This window comes from Oryctolagus cuniculus, chromosome 8, assembly GCF_051225735.1.
Source record: "Oryctolagus cuniculus isolate XC-2025 breed Fujian yellow rabbit chromosome 8, ASM5122573v1, whole genome shotgun sequence".
Classification (NCBI taxonomy): Eukaryota; Metazoa; Chordata; class Mammalia; order Lagomorpha; family Leporidae; genus Oryctolagus; species Oryctolagus cuniculus.
The window spans coordinates 599439-619278 of NC_142874.1; the positions used below are offsets into that span (position 1 = coordinate 599439).

The window sequence follows — 19840 nt, forward strand, 5'->3', positions numbered from 1 at the left end:
CAACTTACTTAAACCTTGAGTTTTTGCCCTATTTTTTCCCTTACATTCTAGAGTATTGCAGCCTTTCTACCTTATGACAAAAATATACATTTTGAAATGATTCATTTTTTAAAGATTTATTTATTTTTTGAAAGTCAGAATTACAGAGAGAGAGAGCACGCATTTCCATCTGCTGGATCACTCTCCATATGCCCACAGCATGCAGCACTGGGTCAGAGTGCTTCATCTGAGTCTTCCAAATGGGTGCAGGGAACTAAGCACCTGGGCCACCTGCTGCTTTTCACCAGCCGTTAGCAGGGAGCTGGGTAAGAAGTGTGGAGCTGGGACTTGAACTGGTGTCCATATGAAATAATGGAACTACAGGAATCTGCTTTAGCTGCTATGCCATTATTTTGGCCCCAAAATAATTTCTTTTTCATTTTTAAAATTCTATTTATTTATTTGAAAGGTACAGTTACAGACAATGAAAGGGAGGGAGCAAAAGAGATAAAGGTCTTCCATCTTGCTTCAGCCCCCAAATGGCCGAAATGGCTGGAGGGGTGCCAACCTGAAGCCTGGAGCCAGGAGCTTCCTCCCAGTCTCCCACATGGGTGAGGGGCCCAAGGACTTGGGCCATCTTCTACTGCTTTCCCAGGCCATAGCAGAAGCTCTCTGGATTGGAAGAGGAGCAGCTGGGACTAGAACTGGTACCCATGTGGGATGCCGGCACTGCAGGCGAAGGATTAAGCTACTATGCCACAGCGTCAGTCCCATCACCATCTCAAAATAATTCTTTAAAAACTTCTAAATTAACATAATTTTCAAAATGAAACAAGATAAAAATTTCATACTTACTTTTAAACCATCTTGAATCACTTTTAAAGAATGTTAAGATGTTAAGAGTACTTAACTTTGAGAGCAGAGAAGGGGTGGGGGCTATGGGTGGATGGCAGAGTGAGCAGGGGCAGGTGCAACTGCGTGACCCTCATGAATGAGAGAAACATCTCATGTGCCCGGGGCAGGGAGCCAATGGGAACACTGGGAGGGCTTGATACCCTGCCCTGAGAGCCATGGCTGTGCGCTGGCTTGCAGAGGAGCGGGACAGGCGTGCAGCGTGTGGGGGCTCTGCGCTGCCTGTCAGAGGCCGGACAGCACTGCCAGGAGGCTGCGGCAACAACGACGGTGGCAGTGATGGGCACCGCTCCAAGGGAGGCACCATAACCCAGTTGAACTCTGTCTGGAAAGCCCAAGATTGAAGAAGAAAGAACAGACACAGTGACTAACCTGGAAACTGGGACATCTTTGGTACTGTGCCTTCACCCTGAGTTATTTTTTAAAGTATCACATGGTATCGATGTCTTCATCTTATTCTGCTTATTGGGAAGAAAAGGCTTCAAGGATTTTTAGTTTTCCTTCAGTTTTGCATGAACTCTATAGGAAATGGGGCCCTTGAAGGGCTTGGGAATAGCAAGAAGAGATTGAAGACAGAGAAGCTTGCTCTCTCTCTGTTTTCTCTCTTCTTAAAGGAAAGTATTTACAACTCAACTTGTAACAGCTGTAGTCCAGCATTAGCCACCAAGAGAGAAATAAATAACATTCAACAGTCAATCCAGACTACAAACCCTGGTGAAGTCAAGGTGTGGGAGCGGTGGCATTGAGAAGGCTGCCTAAAACTGACAAGGGCTGCAGTAAAAACAGCTCTTCTTTGAAGCTAGAAGGGGCCGCAGGTTCCTTCATGGATAAAAATGCACAGTACACACCTCTTCTAGGTGCTGCTCACATTTTGTGGGAGTGTGGTAGTCGTGGAGGTACTAGTATATCTCCTCAGGAATTTTTCCTTGCTCAGAATTTCCTGCCCTGCCTTGATATTTCCCTTTCTTTTTTTTTCAAGACCTTCCTCTGTCCATGAGCGGTACCTTGATCTGTCTGACTCTCCATGTTCTCTACCTGCAGCCATTTGTATGTGTACAACCTACTGTTTGTCTCCCATTTCTAAGCTGTTAAACTTGTGTGTGTGTGTGTTTTTAAATATTTATTTACTTATTTGAAAGTTACACAGAGAGAGAGGCAGAGAGAGAGAGAGAGAAGTCTTTCATCTGCTGGTTCACTCCCCAATTGGCTGCAATGGCTGGAGCTATGCCAATCCAAAGCCAGGAGCTTCTTCCAGGTCTTCCATGTGGGTGCAGGGGCCCAAGGACTTGGGCCATCTTCTACTGCTTTCCCAGGCCATAGCAGAGAGTTGGATCAAAAGTGGAGCAGCCAGGACTCGAACTGGTGTCCATATAGGAAGCCGGCACTGCAAGCAGTGGCTTTACTTGCTACACCACAGTGCCAGCCCCCAAGTTGTGTTTCTTAACCTCCTCTTCTGCTTTTTTTCTGGGGAAGTGGTTATTTATCATTTGCAATCACCTTTCACCCTCCCATATGCTTTCCTTCGTTTGAGATATTTTGACCTTCAGTTTTGTTTGGGGATGTGGAAGGATGATAATTCTAAATTTTTGGTTTCCCTTTTTTTTTCCTGTACTCTTCTCTGTTGGTTCCCTTATCCCATTGTCTTATCTGTTCTGCCTCTGTGTGGGCCTGGGCTATGCGGCAGGGCAGATCTCCCCTCAGAGCTCCAACATGCTGCAGAGTCTGGATAGAGATTCAGACCCAGAAACACATCCTGGCCTCAGCAGCCGCTATCTTCTTAGTGGGAGCTACAACACTCTTCTTTGCTTGTATGTGTCCAGAACTAAACCTGAATATGTCACCTGCAGTGCCCATCTACAATGCATTTATGTTTCTCTTTGTTCTGGCAAATTTCAGTAGGGCCACCTTCATGGACCCAGACATTTTCCCTCAAGCTGAGGAAGATGAGGACAAGGAAGATTTTCGAGCGCCCTTTACAAAACAGTGGAGATCAAGGGCATCCAGGTGTGCATGAAAGGATGTGCCACCTGCCGCTGCTACTGTCCTCCTCGGTGTTCCCACACAGTGTCTGTGATAATTGTGTGGAGGAATTTGCTCATGCCTGCCCCTGGGTGAACAACTGTATTGGCCACCAGAACTAACATTATTTCTTCCTCTTCCTCCTTTCCTTGACAGCCCACTCTATGGGTATATTAGGCTTTGGCCTCCTTTATGTCCTCTGCCACATAGAGGAGCTCTCAGGGGTCTTCACACTGTCACAATGGCAGTGATGTGCATGGCTGGCTTATTCTTCATCCCTGTAGCTGGCCTCACAGGGTTTCATGCGGTGCTGGTGGCCTGGGGACGCACAGCCAATGAATAGGTTATGGGTAAATTCCAGGGAGGCATGAGCCCCTTCACCAATGGCTGCTGTAACAATGCACTTTGCAATTCCCCAGCACCCAGATATTTGGGAAGACCAAAGAAAGAGAAGACGATTGTAATCAGACCTCCCTTCCTTCAGCCAGAAGTGTCAGATTACTGTGAAGATCATGGATAATGGCATCCAGGGAGAGCTTAGGGGAACTAAGTCTAAGGGAAGCTTGGAAACAACAGAGAGCCAGTCCGCAAATGCCAAACCCCGGCCTCCTCCTATGCCGGACCTGAGCAGCTGCATGGGACTGCGAACACACCTTTGCCTGGCTACTAATGGAGATAGCAGCTTTTGGGGCCAGGACAGCCCCCCACACCAACCATGTACAAGTGTCGGCCGGGTTATGGTAGCAGCAGTACCTCAGCTGCCCTGTCTCATTCCTCCAGCACCAAGTTAGTCATGGGGACAGTTTGAGGAAGCCAACCTCAACTGCAGAGAGCAGCCATCATCCCAGTTACCACTCAGAGCCCAGCTTGGAACCAGAGAGCTTCTGTTTACCCACCTTTGGCAAAAGCTTTCACTTCAATCCACTTTCCAGTGGCTCTTGTTCCTCCAGCCTCAAGTCGGCGCAGAGAACAGGTTTTGTACTGGACCAGTTGCAGTGCATGCGTTCAGAAGGCACCACTTCCACCTCCTGTAAGAGCCTGGCCAATCAGACATGCAACGGAAGCCTGAGCCAGACCCAGCTTTCAGCTACACCTCTCCCTTCCTGTCAGTATTCCTGGCCCAGCAACAGGAAGCCGAGAGGCATCCACGTTTGGTTCCAACAAGTCCAACACGAGAGCCCTCACTAGTCCATTATGACAATCTGAGGCCTCCCTCCAGGCATGAGAGACGCTGCTGCACCAGTCACCCAGCTCCCAGTCCATGAGGAAGAGCCAGGCTTGGGAGTCTCAGGCATTCAGTCAACACCTGGCTCAGGCCATGCCCTCATAGGGCTTCCTCCTTAGCTGATCCGAAGAGATCACCACCGAGCAAGACTCCACTTGGATGCCCAGCTGTCCCCCATTTGGGGAAGGCAGAAAGGCTAAGGGGCCAGGGACTAGGGTCCCCTGAACCAGATCCAACCACCCCATATCTGGGCCATGAAACATCTTACAGCAGCCAAAAATCCCCACCTGGTGTCTCTGAGATAGAGGAAGTGGCCTTGCAGCCACTGCTGATGCCTGAAGATGAAGTACAGCTCAATACCTCCCACAGCAAATCCAACAGCAACCCAAGAGCATCAGCTCAGCCTCCCCTGGCCCCACAAGGGGAGGAGTCAAGAAACTGTCATAAGTGGGTGGTACCACCTGAGATATGGTGTGAGCAGTCAGCACCTCCCCTTCCCCACACCACTGTGTCTACACCAAAGGGTCCTGGGTGGCCACCTTCCTTCCCTCAAGGGGCTCCCCTCCCCTGCATGGACGTTTTTTAAAACCCCGATTCCCAGAGGGTGAGTGTTTTATAAAGTGCAACTGAGTTGGAGAGTTGGGGCGCTGAGGCTGGGGTAGTAGCTCCCCCCTTTTACCTTTTAAGACCTTCCTTCCCTAGTCCCTGGACCAGACTCAGTGGACATTTGTGCAATTGCTTGCCCTGGAGGGAACCAGATCATTTTTAAACCAGAAATAATTTTTTATTATTGTTACAGATCCTATTTTTTAATCTTCTGTGTTACCAGGTGTGTGTATAAATATCAAAGAAATTATATACCTATCTTGGGATGGGAAAATGAGGGAGGGATATGTAAAAGAAGGAGGATCTTACTTTTCCTAGACCTCAGACCAGCAGGAAAAGGGGGAGACACCAGAGTCTTCCTCTCCCCCCATGGTCCCTCTCTTGTGTGTTACCAACTAAGGAAGTAGTAGAACCCCCTGTTGGTGCTAAGTGATCAGGAAAGAAACCTGGGGAGAGAGGAGTCTGAGCTCTTGGTTAGAAGAGGAAAGAACTTTTGGAAAGTTAGTTTTCTAGGCTTATTGGCATTTAGTTTCCCAGGAAAGGGGTCAGAGCTCCATGACATTGGTGGTGGTGGTAGGAGGGGGATCAGGAAAAGCATCTGGCCTAATTAAAAACACTATTAGAAAATCCCCCCTTTCTTAGGAGAGAGGGATTGGGTGGCTTTCTTAAGTGATCCCCTCAGAGCTTCCCCTGGCCTACAGTTAAGGTGATTTTAAAGTGCAAGGACCAAAGAGAAAAATCCAAAATGCAATGTTTTTCATCACATGCCAAAAATGGGATAGAGGAAAGGAGTGGCAGGCCTAGGCCCCTCCAGATGTCCCCTGGGGGTTACCCCTCAGTCCACCTTAGTATGGTGCTGGGTAGAGGAGATACCTGGGTTCTAATCTCTAAATAGGGGTGACCCCAGCCTCTTCACAGAGTCCCCTTCATTTTTATTCTGATTAGCCATTTTCAACTGACAAATGAGAGAAATCCTGATCTATCAGCAAACAAAAAAAGAGTACTTAAGTTTATATTTAGAAACATTTATGTCATTTGCTTTACCCAGTTTATACTTAACAGCAATACCTAGATGTCTTAAGAAACTGAAATAGTATATAACTAAAGCTATAATTTCTTTTCACTACCCCAGAGTCAGTGAATGACTTGCTATGTCTCAGGCAAATGAACCCATTTGAAGTTGCTGTAGCAATTCCTCCAGGCAGTGTTGGGAGTGTTCAGCAGAAACATATTTTAAAGATTTATTTTTTTATTTATTTATTTGAAAGGAAGAGTTACAAAGAGGCAGAGGCAAAGAGAGAGAGAGGTCTTCAATTGGCTGGTTCACCTCCCCTAAATGGTCGCAACTGCTGGAACAGGGCCAATCCAAAGCCAGGAGACAGGAGCTTCTTTGGGGTCTCCTCATGGGTGCAGGGGCCCAAAGACTTGGGCCCCCTTCTACTGCCTTCCCAGGCCATAACAGAGAGCTGGGTTAAAAGTGCAGCAGTCAAAACTCAAACCAGGGCCCATATGAGATAATGGCACTGCAGGCAGTGGTTTTACCAGCTATGACTCAGCGCCAGCTCCTTAAAGCTATGATTTTGAAAATTTTTCCTATGAAAGAAAACTCAAAAGGCTGATTCTGATTCATTGTACTTAATACACAGAACATAATTTTAACCTTAGTTAAAATTTTCATATTTTGGCTGACACTCACTGGCTGCTGGTGTTTTGAATGACCTATGAATAATGGTGTTTGCATGGGAGTTTCAGGAGCCCACTGAAAGGAAATGACAGAAGGCAGACCTCACTGACAGCTCATGAGAAAACATGTAACCATCGACTGCAAACAACTGAGCTCCATTACCAAGAAGCCTCCACCCAGGCCATCTGTAGTTATAGAGAAAGGGAGAGACAGAGAGAAAGGTCTTCCATCTGGTTCACTCCTCAAATGGCCACAATGGCCATATCTGGGCCAATCCTAAGTCAGGAACAAGAGTTCCTTCTGGGTATCCTACGTGGGTGCAGAGGCCCAGGCACTTAGCAAATCTCTACTACTTTTCCAGGTCACAGCATAGAGCTGGATGAGAAGAGGAGCAGCCAGGACTAGAAATCATGCCCAGATGGGATGCAGGCACCTGCAGTGGTAGCTTAGCCCACTACATCACAGCCCCAGCCCCATTCAGAGATCTTTTAAGTGGCCATTTCTTATTCAGTCTTAAGGAGGTCAAGCAGTATTATAGTAAAACAGCTTTTTCTTTTGTAGTTTCCAAATACAATTTATTTATTTTAGAAAATAAGTGCTAAGGGGCAATAAGAATAGAGCTCTGATCATAATTGCTGTTTAGTCCAGACCTGTAAAAGAACCAAGTTAGAAAACATTTTCTTGGGCTGGCACTGTGGCACAGTGGGTTAACACCCTCTCCTGAAGTGCCGGCATCCCATATGGGTGCTGGTTCTAGTCCTGGCCGCTCCTCTTCCAATCCAGCCCTCTGCTATGGCCTGGGATAACAATAGAAAATTGCCCAAGTCCATGGGCCCCTGAACCCATGTGGGAGACCCAGAAGAATCTTCTGGCTCCTGGCTTTGGATTGGAGCAGCTCCGGCTGTTGCGGCCATCTGGAGAATGAACCAGCAGATGGAAGACTTCTCTCTCTGTCTCTAGCTCTCTGTGTAACTATCTTCCAAATAAATAAAATAAATCTTAAAAAAAAATAGGAAAGCAATTTCTCAGGGAAGAGATATCTAACTACAAAAGATAGAGCTCTCTTTCTATTTTATTTAATTTTTTTGCAAATCAGAGTTACACACAGAGAGAAGGAGAGGCAGAGGGAGAGAGACAGGTCTTCCATCCACTGGTGCACTCCCCAATTGGCCATAACAGCCAGAGCTGTGGTGATCTGAAGCCAGAATCCAGGAGCTTCTTCCGGGTCTTCCACACAGGTGCAGGGGTCCAAGGACTTGGCTGATCTTCTATTGGCTTTCCCAGGCCAGAGCAGAGACATGGATTGGAAGTGGAGCAGCCAGGACTCAAACCGGCACCACACCACAGCACCGGCCCCAGGGAGAGCTCTCTTAAATGCAATGTTCAGGGGTCAGCATTGTAGCATAATGGGTAAAGTCACCTCCTATGTTGTCAGCTACTCCACTTCCAATCCAGCTCCATGCTATTGTGCTTGGGAAAGCAGCAGAAAATGATGCAGGAGTTTGGGCCCCTGAACTCATGTGGGAGACTTGGAAGAAGAAGGTCCTGATACCTGGTTTTGGACTAACCCAATCCTGGTCATTATGGCCAATTGGGGAGTGAACCATGGATGGAAATTCTTTCTCTCTGTCTCCCTCACTCTCTGTACCTCTGTCATTCAAATCAATAAATAAATCTTTTGAAAATGAAACAAAACAAAAAAACCAATGTTCACTAACAGCTGAACAAAATTTTTTTTTAAAACTTTTATTTAATGCATATAAATTTCCAAAGTACAGAATATGGATTACAATGGCTTCCCCCCCATACCGTCCCTCCCACCCACAACCCTCCCCTTTCCCACTCCCTCTCCCCTTCCATTCACGTCAAGATTCAGTTTTGATTATCTTAATATACAGAAGATCAGCTTAGTATACATCAAGTATGGATTTCAACAGTTTGCTCCCACACAGAAACATAAAGTGAAAAATAATAGATGATTTTTTTAAAATGATGATGAAATCAGAGCAGACCTATTGTCATGTTTAATCCCAGTGAGAGTCAAGTTGGGAATTGATAATTTCTTTCTTTTTTTTTTTTTTTTACAGAGGATCAGTTTAGTATGCATTAAGTAAGGATTTCAACAGTTTGCACCCCCATAGAAACACAAAGTGAAATATATTGTTTGAGTACTCGTTATAGCATTAAATCTCAATGTACAGCACATTAAGGACAGAGATCCTACATGAGGAGTAAGTGCACAGTGACTCCTGTTGTTGACTTTACCAATTGACACTCCTGTCTATGGCATCAGTAATCTCCCTATGCTCCAGTCATGAGTTTCCAAGGCTATGGAAGCCCTCTGAGTTCTCCGACTCTTATCTTGTTTAGACAAGGTCATAGTCAAAATGGAGGTTCTCTCCTCCCTTCAGAGAAAGGTACCTCCTTCTTTGAAGACCTGTTCTTTCCACTGGGATCTCACTCGCAGAGATCTTTTGCCAGAGTGTCTTGGCTTTCCATGCCTGAAATACTCTCATGAGCTTTTCAGCCAGCTCCGAATGCCTTTAGGGCTGATTCTGAGGCCAGAGTGCTATTTAGGACATCTGCCATTCTATGAGTCTGCTGAGTATCTCACTTCCCATGTTGGATCACTCTCCCCTTTATTTACTCCATCGGTTAGCGTTAGCAGGTACTAGACTTGTCTATGTGCTCCCTTTGACTCCCAGTCCCTCCATCATGACCAACTGTGAACTGAAACTGATCACCTGGAACAGTGAGATGGCATTGGTACATGCCACCTCGATGGGATTGAATTGGAATCCCCTGGTATGCTTCCAACTCCAAAGAGATATTACCTGGTAGCACCATGTACAAGTTTGATACTTACCAAATACATTTCCCTAGATTTCAGTTGGAATTTTAATCTGGTTTCTGCCAGTCTGAAACTCCTTAGGCCAATTACACCAGGTCAACAATTAGTTGCTCAGGTTATTTCTGATTCAAAGAAATATTCAGGAAGCAGCAAGACAGCTCACAGGGGTGATTTGTACCAGGGGCTGCTTTGCCTGCTCTGGACTGTGCTCCCTTCATGATTGCTGTATCTGTCTTTCAAAATAAAATAAAATAAAATAAAATAAATCTTTAAGATAAATTGAAAAAGCCAGAATCATGGAGCAAATGAACCTTAAGCACCAGAACAGTGGTGCTTCTAATACAAAAGTATTAGAGGTTAAAGCATGAAATATGGATATGCAATGTAAGGTAATTATAAAAGAGATGTATATACTTGCTGACCATTCTAATAAGAGAATAAACTCTAAAATAAAGGTACCACAGATAAATGACATTTTAGAGTAATAAAAGGGTCAATCAATCTGGATAAGATTAATTCTAGATACGCATGTATCTAACAAAGAAGCCCAACATTAAATGAAAGAAAATGACAAAAATCATAGAGAAAAGACTGGTCAAGACTAGTATTAGGAAGGGGCACTGTGGCATAGAGAATAAAGCCACCAATTGTGGCACACATTCTAGTCCTGGCAGTTCTAGTGATCCAGCTCCTGGCTAACTCAGCTTTTCAAAAGATTTATTTATTTATGTGAAAGACAGAGTTACAGAGAGTCAAACAGAGAGAGAGAGAGAGAGGTCATCCATACACTGGTTCACTCCCCAGAATGTCAAAATGGCTGGAGTTGGGTGCAGGGGCCCAAGGACTTGGGCCATCTTCCACTGTTTTCCCAGGCCATAGCAGAGAGCTGGATGATCAGAACTGAAACAGCCAGGACTCAAACCAGGACCCATATGGGATGCTGGCACTGCAGGCAGTGGTTTTGCCTACTGCACCACAACACTGGCCTGCTTTGTAACAATTTTGAAAGAAAATCAGCAGAGGAAGGCCTCTCTCTCTCTCGCTTGCTCTCGCTCTCACTCAGCATTAGATATAATAATTCTTAAAAAATTAATATTAGGAGACAGAAATATGTCACTTTTAATAATGGACAGAACAGGTTTGCAATATATTGGAAAGGATAAAGCAACTTGACCATGTACTTAAACAAAAGAATACACATTCTATTCAAGTACTCACAGAACATTGTCTGCAGAAGACCTTTTGCTAGATCACAAAAGAACCTAAAGAAAATTAAAAGAATAAAATAAAAAAGGACATCCTATGACCACAATAGATTCACCTGGAATATCAGTAACAGAAGAACATTTGAGAAGTGCACAATATGTGGAAAATAAGAACACACTCCTAGGAGCTACAGAAACAAGTCACAAAGGACAATAGCAAACATTGTGAAATGATTGGAAATGAAATGCACATAAACAAGGTAATGGGATACAGTTGAAGCTGAGATTAGAGGAGGCTCAGTCTCTCCATTCCTATAGCTTTATAAAATGGGAAGTTGTGACCACTTTAACTTGGCTATTCATCATTATGTAGGGTCTTTAAAGTTTGTAAACAATTTGTCAGTATCTGCCAAACACTTAGTTCCACCAGAGGGCCAGCAGGGGGCAGCAAGCCACCGCTAAACAGTGAGCTTTGCACCAAAACTCACCCTGGAGAAGCCAAGCGCAGGCTTGCTACTACCAGTGATGTATGCACAGCACCTACAGGAAAACAAGAGCATTTTTCCCTCAAGACTGAGCTAAGATATGATTGCAGCTTCTGGAAGACTTGGGCAGTTTCCACATGTAGGTAAAGATGCTGAACATGACCCTGATGGCTTAAGAAAAAATATTTTTCTTGTCCATGATGTTTCTCATTTTTAGAAAACATTTCATGGGGCAGCACTGTGGCATAGTGTTACCAGTAAAGCCTCCACTTGCAGTGCCGGCATCCAGTATAGGCATCGGTTTGTGTTCTGGCTGCTCAAGTTTCGATCCAGCTCTCTGCTATGGCCTGGGAAGGCAGTAGGACATGGCCCAAGTCCTCAGGTCCCTGCGACTGTGTGGGAGACCTGAAATAGGTTCTGGCTTCTGGCTTCAGATTGGTGTGGCTCCAGCTGTTGCAGTCATCTGGGAAGTGAACCAGTGGATGGAAGACTTATCTCTCAAACTCTCTCTGCCTCTTCTCTGTAACTCTCCCTTTCAAATAAACAAATCTTTTTTTTTTTTTAATTTCATTTGAAAACAGAGATACTGATTAAGAGACAGAGGGACACACACTCACACACACACACAGAGAGACAGAGGGAGAGAGATTGTCTTTGCATCTGCTGGGACTGGCCAGGGCAGTCAGAAGCCAGAATCTTATTCTGAATCCACCACGCTGGTAACAGAGAGATAACTATTGAGCTTGCTGCTCACCTGCTTGTGTATGAACAGGAAGCTGGATCAGAATCAGTACTGGGACTTGAACCCAGGTACCATAACATGGAATGTGGGTTTTTTCACTACCATGCCAAATGCTTTTTCCCTGAATGTTTATCTCATTTTCTGAAATGCTTCCAGGTGAGTTATTCTGTGTTTCTTCATATAAAGTTTAAGGAAGAGTCATGTATCCATTATTGAGTGTTTTAATGGTTTGGAGCTATATCATGCTGTGATATTTCTACAGACTCAAGAGGGCTTGGGGAAGAAATCCCAACATAGATTCAGAGAGTGGCAGACAAAAACAGTGTGAAAATATACATAATGTATCAGAACATTGCAGTACGGACTTGGTGGTCCTGCATTGGAGCCTGAGGTGAAAAGAAGAATCTGGCCTCCTGCAGTCCTGCTTTCAGTAATTCTATATCATTATCTTCTACACAACTTCAATGTAGTTATAAATGTCTTCAAAATCAGAGGTGTTAAAACTCACATTATGCTCGGTTTAGATATATTATTTGTACCCAAACCACAATCTGTTATCTTCTTACTTTCCTGAATTTATTAAAAGGAAACTTTCAAAAAATATATTTAAAATAACTACTGAGTGTATCTCATTTTCATCTGTGAGAATTTCCTTGTTTATTTTACAATATTTGTCAAAGAAAAATCAGTTTTCCCTCTTTATTTATTTATTTATTTTGCAGGCAGAGTGGACAGTGAGAGAGAGAGAGAGAGAGACAGAGAAAGGTTTTCCTTTTCTGTTGATTCACTCCCCAGTGGCTGCTGTGGACAGCACGGTGTGGCCAGTGCACTGCACTAATCTGAAGCCAGAAGCCAGGTGCTTCTTCTGGTCTCCCATGCAGATGCAGGGCCCAAGGACCTGGGCCATCCTCCACTGTACTCCCGGGTCACAGCAGAGAGGTGGACTGGAAGAGGGGCAACTGGGACAGAATCTGGCACCCCGACCAGGACTAGAACCTGGTGTGCCAGCACCACAGGTGGAGCATTAGCCTATTGAGCCATGGCACCAGCCCAGTTTTCTCTCTTCTAAGTAAAGACAGAGACTTGTGAGGGGAAATATCTCAACAAAGTTAGCTGAGCTGGAATTTGGCACAACAATTAGCTGATGTGGGACACCCACATCAGCTACAAGAGTGCCTAGGACAGAATCCTGGCTCTTCTCCTAATTTCATCATCTTGCTAATGGGCACCCTTGAAGGCTAAGCCACTCAGAACCATGCCAGCCATGAGGGAGACCTGGAATGAGTTCTTAGCTCCTTGCTTTGGCCTCACTCAGCCCCAGCTATTCTGGGCATTTGGGGAGTGAACCATCAGATGGATGATCTCTGCTGTCTTCTCAGTCTCTCTGGCATTCAAATAGAAAGCTAATTTAACAAACTAAGGGAATGGGATTCAGCATAGTAATTGGAGCACTGCTTGAGATGCCTACATTCTATATCAGCATGCTTGGGTTCAAGTACCATTGCTGCTCCCATTGCACAACAATTCCCCCAAAGTCATTAACAATGTTGTTATAGAACCCCCTAACCAGGACCTGCCCCATGGCATAGTGGTTAAAATCACTAATGACAGATGTCCTAAACAGCACTCTGGCCTCAGAATCAGCCCTTAAGGCATGCGGATCTGGCTGAAATGCCCATGGGAGTATTTCAGGCATGGAAAGCCAAGACACTCTGGGGGAAAAAAAAACCTAAATGAAAGATCTCCACGTGTGAGATCCCAGTGGAAAGAACAGGTCTTCAAAGAAGGAGGTACCTTTCTCTGAAGGGAGGAGAGAACTTCCATTTTGACCATGGCCTTGTCTAAATATGATCAGAGTCGGTGAACTCACAGGGCTTCCATAGCCTTGGCAGCTCATGACAAGAGCCTAGGGTGATTACTGATGCCATAAACAAGAGTGTCAATTTGTTAAGTCAACAACAGGAGTCACTGTGCACTTACTCCTCATGTAGGTTCTTTGTCCTTCGTGTGCTGTACATTGAAATTTAATGCTATAACTAGTACTCAAACAGTATTTTTCACTTTATGTTTCTGTGTGGGAGCAAGCTGTTGAAATCTTTACTTAATGTATGCTAAACTGATCTTCTGTATATAAAGAGAATCAAAAATGAATCATGATGTGAATGGAAGGGGAGAGGGAGTGGGAAAGGGGAGGGTTGCGGGTGGGAGGGATAGTATGGGGGGGAAGCCATTCTAATCCATAAACTGTACTTTGGAAATTTATATTCATTAAATAAAAGTTAAAAATAAAAATAAAAAAAATCACTGCCTGCAGTGCTGGCGTACCATATGGGCACCACTTTGAGTCCCAGATGCTCCACTTTTGATCCAGCTCTCTGCTTTGGCCTGGGAAAGTAGTGGAAAATGCCCTAGGTCCTTGGGCCTCTGCACCCACATGGGAGACCTAGAAGAAGCTCCTGGTTTCAAATCAGTGCAGCTTCAGCCATTGCAGCCAATTAGAGTGAACCAGCAGATGGAAGACCTCTCTCTCTCTCTCTCTCTCTCTCTCTCTCTCTCTGCCTCTCTTCTCTCTGTGTAACTCTGAGTCTCAAATAAATAAATAAATCTTTAAAACAGAAACAAAAAAAAACCCCCTAACCTATATGTGCTTGCACAACACACAGTAAGCCAATCACTGACATTGAGTGGTGGTAGATTGAGGTATTTATGGCAAAGTCCAAAGTAAGATGAGAACTTTTGCTTCATTTCAGGGCTTCCCGAGAAGTTAGAAGTAAAGGTTTTTATAGATGAAAATTGGGGCTGACAGGTGATTGTTGAGCTTTGGCCAAGTTCCCGATTGTTCAGTGGTGCTTGTGATCTTCCTTTTATTGTTGGCAATGACATGTTCTTTAGGGAATTTTTATGATGTCCCAGTGGGCTTCAGTTGGCCTGGGGTTTACATGTAAATGATAGCTATTTACTTCCTAGACTTGGATTTTTCTTACCTGGATCTGAAACTCCCCTAAATAAACCTTTCCAGACAATTTTGGCTAACAGGGTTTTATCTATTGCAGAAACAAATGACTTCTTTTGTCCAGTGATTACTAGCTTGTCAGGCCAGCTGTATCACTCCTTTTTTTTAAAAAAAAAGATTTATTTATTTACTTCAGAGGCAGTGTTTACAGACAAGCAGGGAGAGAGAGAGAGAGAGAGAGAGAGAGAGAGAAAGAGAGGTCTTCCATCTGTTGGTTCACTCCCTAAATGGCCACTATGGACAGAGCTGAGCTGAGCTGAAGCCAGGTGCCAGGAGATTCTTTCCACATGGATGCAGAGGCCTAAAGACATGGGCCATCTTCTGTTGCTTTCCAACGCCATTAGCAGGGAGCTGGATCAAAAATGGAGCAGCTGGGACTAGAGCCATCACCCATATGAGATGCTGGCACTGCAGATAGAGGCTTAGCCTACCGTGCCACAGCATTGGTCCCAAATTTTTTTGATACTGTATAGGCAAGGAAATTTTGGGCTAAGAGACACAGACAAGAGGCTGAGCCCTGATTTGGTATTATAGAAGTTTTGTGTCAATTGCCCCTATTTCTTGTTATTCCTCAAACCTCAGGGAAAAGGAACAATGACTGTCTGACCAGGGTATTGTAAGAATGAAAGGAGACAAAGTTTTAAGTATTTATTTTATTAGTTATTTATTTACTTAATAGTCAAGTTAACAGAGAAAGAAAGAGAGACAGAGATTTTCCATTACTGGTTCATTCTCAGATGGTTGCGTAAGCCAGGGATTGATCATGCCAAAGCTAGGAGCTTCTTCAGGGTGTTCCACATGAGTGGTAGGGGAACAAGTACTTGAGTCACTTTCTGCTGCTTTTGCAAGGCCATTAGCAGGGAGCTGGATCAGAAGTGGAGCAGCTGTGACTCAAACCAGCATCCATATGGGATACTGAGTAGAAGTTGGCTGTTTTACCTGGTACACTACAACACCAGCCCCTGTAGGCATTGCTTCAGATAAAGTTTCTAGTCTTGGGTTTAGCTTTAGAGATCCTCTGCATTATGAGAAGGATTGCACAGCCAGTTTCTGTGCAGCTTTTTTTTAGATTTATTTATTTATTTGAAAAGCAGAGTTACAGAGAGGCAGAGGCAGAGAGAAGTCTTCCATCTGCTGGTTCTCTGCCCAGATGGCTTCAATGGCAGAAGCTGAGCCAACTCAAAGCCAGGAGCCTTGGAGCTTCTTCCAGGTCTCTCACACAGGCGTAGGAGCCCATGTACTTGGGCCATCTTCCACTCTTCTCCCAGGCAATGGCAGAGAGTTGATTAGAAGTGGAGCAGCTAGGACTTGAAACAGTGCCCATATGGGATGCTGGCACTGTGGCATAGCAGGTAAAGCCACTGCCCACAGTGCTAGCATCCCATATGGGCACTGGTTCACATTGCAGCTGCTCCACTTCCAATTCAGCTCTCTACTATGGCCTGGGAAAGCAGTAGAAGATGCCCAAGTCCTGGGGCCCTGTACCTACTCAGGATACCCGGAAGAAGTTCCTGGATCCTGATTTGGATTGGCCCAGCTCCGGCCACTGTGGCCATTTAGAGAATGAAACAATGGATGGACAATCTCTCTCTCTCTCTCTCTCTCTCTCTCTCTCTCTCTGCTTCTCAAATAAATAAGTAAATAAATGAATCTTTTTAAAAAAAGATTTAGCCTGCTACAGGTTTATTGAATTTCAAGTCCCATTTGCAGTTGCCTTAGCGAGGTCAGACCCATGGGCTTTCTATGACATGGAATGGGTGTTCCCCCCTCTGCTAAAGGGATATTGCTCAGATCCAGCCTGTTCAATATCATAAAATTATTCACCTATATGTGCCCTGGAGGGGTCTCGTGGCAAGGTGACTGGATTAAGCATTATAGCTTCAGGCCAGTGCCATGGCTCACTGGGCTAATCCTCCTACTGTGACACCAGCACTCAGGGTTCTAGTCCAAGTTGGGGAGCTGGATTCTGTCCCGGTTGCTCCTCTTCCAGTCCAGCCCTCTGCTGTGGCCCAGGAAGGCAGTGAAGGATGGCCCAGGTGCTTGTGCCCTGTACCTGCATGGGAGGCCAGAAGGAAGCACCTGCCTCCTGGCTTCAGATGGGCACAGTGTGCCTGCCATGGCAGCCGTTTGGGGGATGAACCAACGGAAAGAAGACCTTTCTCTCTGTCTCTCTCTGACTGTCTAACTCTGCCTGTCAAAAAAAATTTATAGCTTCAGAGTAACATTTTGGTTTTCAAATAGTATGTCTTAATATCTTCCAAATAGCCCAAAATGAGCCAGTAACCTTTGCTCCAGGAGTGGAAGCACATACAGTGAGTTGTATGTATTGTGCTGGGTTGGCCAAAAGTGAGCTACTCTGTGTCCTGCAGTACACAAATGACTGTTATTCTGAGACATATCAGCCAGCCTCACATGGCAATGCCCAGATCAATCTTACAGCATCGGTAATTTTATTTTTCCAAAGTTTGAATTAGTACTCTGCATCCTAATCCCAGCTTCTCAGGAACAACAATGTCAAAGAACTTCCTCAGAAGTTCACTGTGAGTGCTGTACAAAATTTCTAGCATTAGGTATGAGAAAACTAAGTATCACATCTAGTTAGCATGTCTCCTTCAAAATGGGAGCCCTCTCTAGAGGATATAGTTCTAACAGAATGTTCTGTTATAGTTACTATCAAACAATAATTCATTAAAAAACCCTTCCTTTATAACCACCCTGCTTCATCTAATCTGATTTAGGATTGACACTAATTACTCATTGCATCTTGATTTTTGTTTCCTCCTTGTGAACAAAATCCATTTCTGAAAATGCAGCTGATCATGTTCCAATTTTTCCACGTTTTATTTGACCTGGTTTTTGATCCAGACCCATGTAAGAGAGAAACATTTGATGAGAAGGGGTCAGTGTGAGCACATTTTTAGCCAACTTTGAGCAAGAATGAGGGTTTAGAAGGAGTGGTCTTCAGGCTAGCTTTACTTGCAGTCCATTAATAAACTTAGCTATATCTGTTATGTAGCCAGAATTCACTATCTCAAAGTGCCAGGCCAGGAGTATTATGCTGGGAATTATACTTCTGAAAAGTTCTGCCAGGCAAGAGGCACAAAGATCAAAAGAAAAATATATAACAATGCTGGCCCTGTGGAGTAGTGGGTAAAGATGCCGCCTGCAATGCGGGCATCTCATATAGGCACTGGTTCATGTTCTGGCTGCTTCACTTCTGATCCAGTTCTTTGCTATGGCCTGGGAAGGCAGTAGAAGACGGCCCAAATCCTTGGGACCCTGCATCTACATGGGAGACCTGGAAGAATCTCCTGGTTCCTGGCTTTGGATTGGCACAGCTCCAGCCATTACAGCCAACTGGGGAGTGAACCAGTGTGTGAAAGACCTCGCTCGCTCTCTCTGCCTCTCCTTCTCTATGTAACTCAGACATACCAACAAATAAATAAATCTTTTAAAAAAGAAAAATATGTAACCAAACCAAAGAATATAACAAATTGAGTTGTCATCCTAAACAAAGAACAGAGTTAAAAGGTAATAGTAGAATATTATACTATAATGACATTATATAAGGAAACTAGAAATGTTGATTAATCATACATTAATAAGCCCCATAAAACATTTTTTAAAAAAGGATTTATTTATTTATTTATTTGAAAAGCAGAGTTACATAGAGATAAAGGCAGAAAGGAAGTCTTCTATCCAGTAGTTCACTCCTCAAATAATCATAACAGCCAGAGATGGGCCAATCCAAAGCCAGGAGCCTTGGAACTTCTTCCAGTTCTCCCCTGTGGGTGCAGGGACCCAAGCACAGGGGCCATCTTCCACTGCTTTCCCAGGCCATAGCAGAGAGCTGGATCAAAAGTGGAGCTGCTGAGACTTGAACCAGTGCCTGAATGGGCACTGCAGGCAATGGCTTTACCCACTATGCCATTGTACCAGCCCCCCATAAAACTTTTAAAATTAGCAAATCTAAAAACAATGAACAAAGTTGCAATTAAAAAGCAAGTGCATTATAATCTATTTTTTATTTGCATTAAACATATATAATGAGCTATGATTCAGAATCTCTCCAAGCTAAAAATCCAATGCAAAAAGGAATTATATTTTCTTTTTTACAGATTTTTGTTTATTTGAAAGGTAGACTTAGAGAGAGAGAGAGAGAGGTCTTCTAACTGCTAAATCACTCCCCTATTGGTTACAATGATCAGGGCTGTGCCAGTCTGAAGCCAGGAGCCAGGAGCTTCTTCTGGGTATCCCACATGGGTACAGGATTTGGACCATATTCCACTGCTTTCCCAGGTGGATTAGCAGGGAGTTGGACCAGAATTGAACAGACAGGACTTGAACTGGTATCCAAATGGGATGCTGGCATCACCAGTGGCATCTTCACCTACTCTGCTGCAGTGCCAGCCCCTTATATTTTCTTTTTTGACTTCAGTATCTAATGTTTTGATGTTTGGGAGGCTAAGAAGTGACAACTTCTATTCACTCACTGAAAGTCTAGGAACACTTGAAGCCATGTGTTCTGTGCTTAATTTGTAATATGCTAATGTTCTCAGTTATAACATGACATCATGAGTACAAATTCTTACTGAACTCACACAATCACAATGTAATAAGAAACCAAAAATCCTAAAAGTTTTACATTTTAGAGGAATTAATTAGGGAAAAGGTGAACACTCCATCTATATACAAAAGTATATCAAAGCTTAATAAACAATAGAAAGTACAGATATATTCCAGAACTTAGATGAAACATTCAAATACAGAACCAAAAATATTTTAAATAAAAGCATAAATCCATAAATTTGTTTGATTTATTCATTTTTTTGACAGCCAGAGTGGACAGTGAGAAAGAGAGACAGAGAGAAAGGTCTTCCTTTGCCATTGGTTCACCCTCCAATGGCCACCACAGCCAGCGTGCTGCGGCCGACACACCGCGCTGATCCGAAGGCAGGAGCCAGGTACTTATCCTGGTCTCCCATGGGGTGCAGGGCCCAAGCACTTGGGCCATCCTCCATTGCACTCCCGGGCCACAGCAGAGAGCTGGCCTGGAAGAAGGGCAACTGGGAGAGAATCTGGTGCCCCGACCGGGATTAGAACCTGGTGTGCTGGTGCT

General features: G+C 44.3%; 1 pseudogene; it reads left to right on the top strand.

Annotated features, from left to right (window-relative positions):
- The first annotated feature begins 1213 nt into the window (after positions 1-1213).
- On the top strand, positions 1214-4612 carry LOC100341149 (palmitoyltransferase ZDHHC5 pseudogene; annotated as a pseudogene).
- Positions 4613-19840: the final 15228 nt, after the last annotated feature.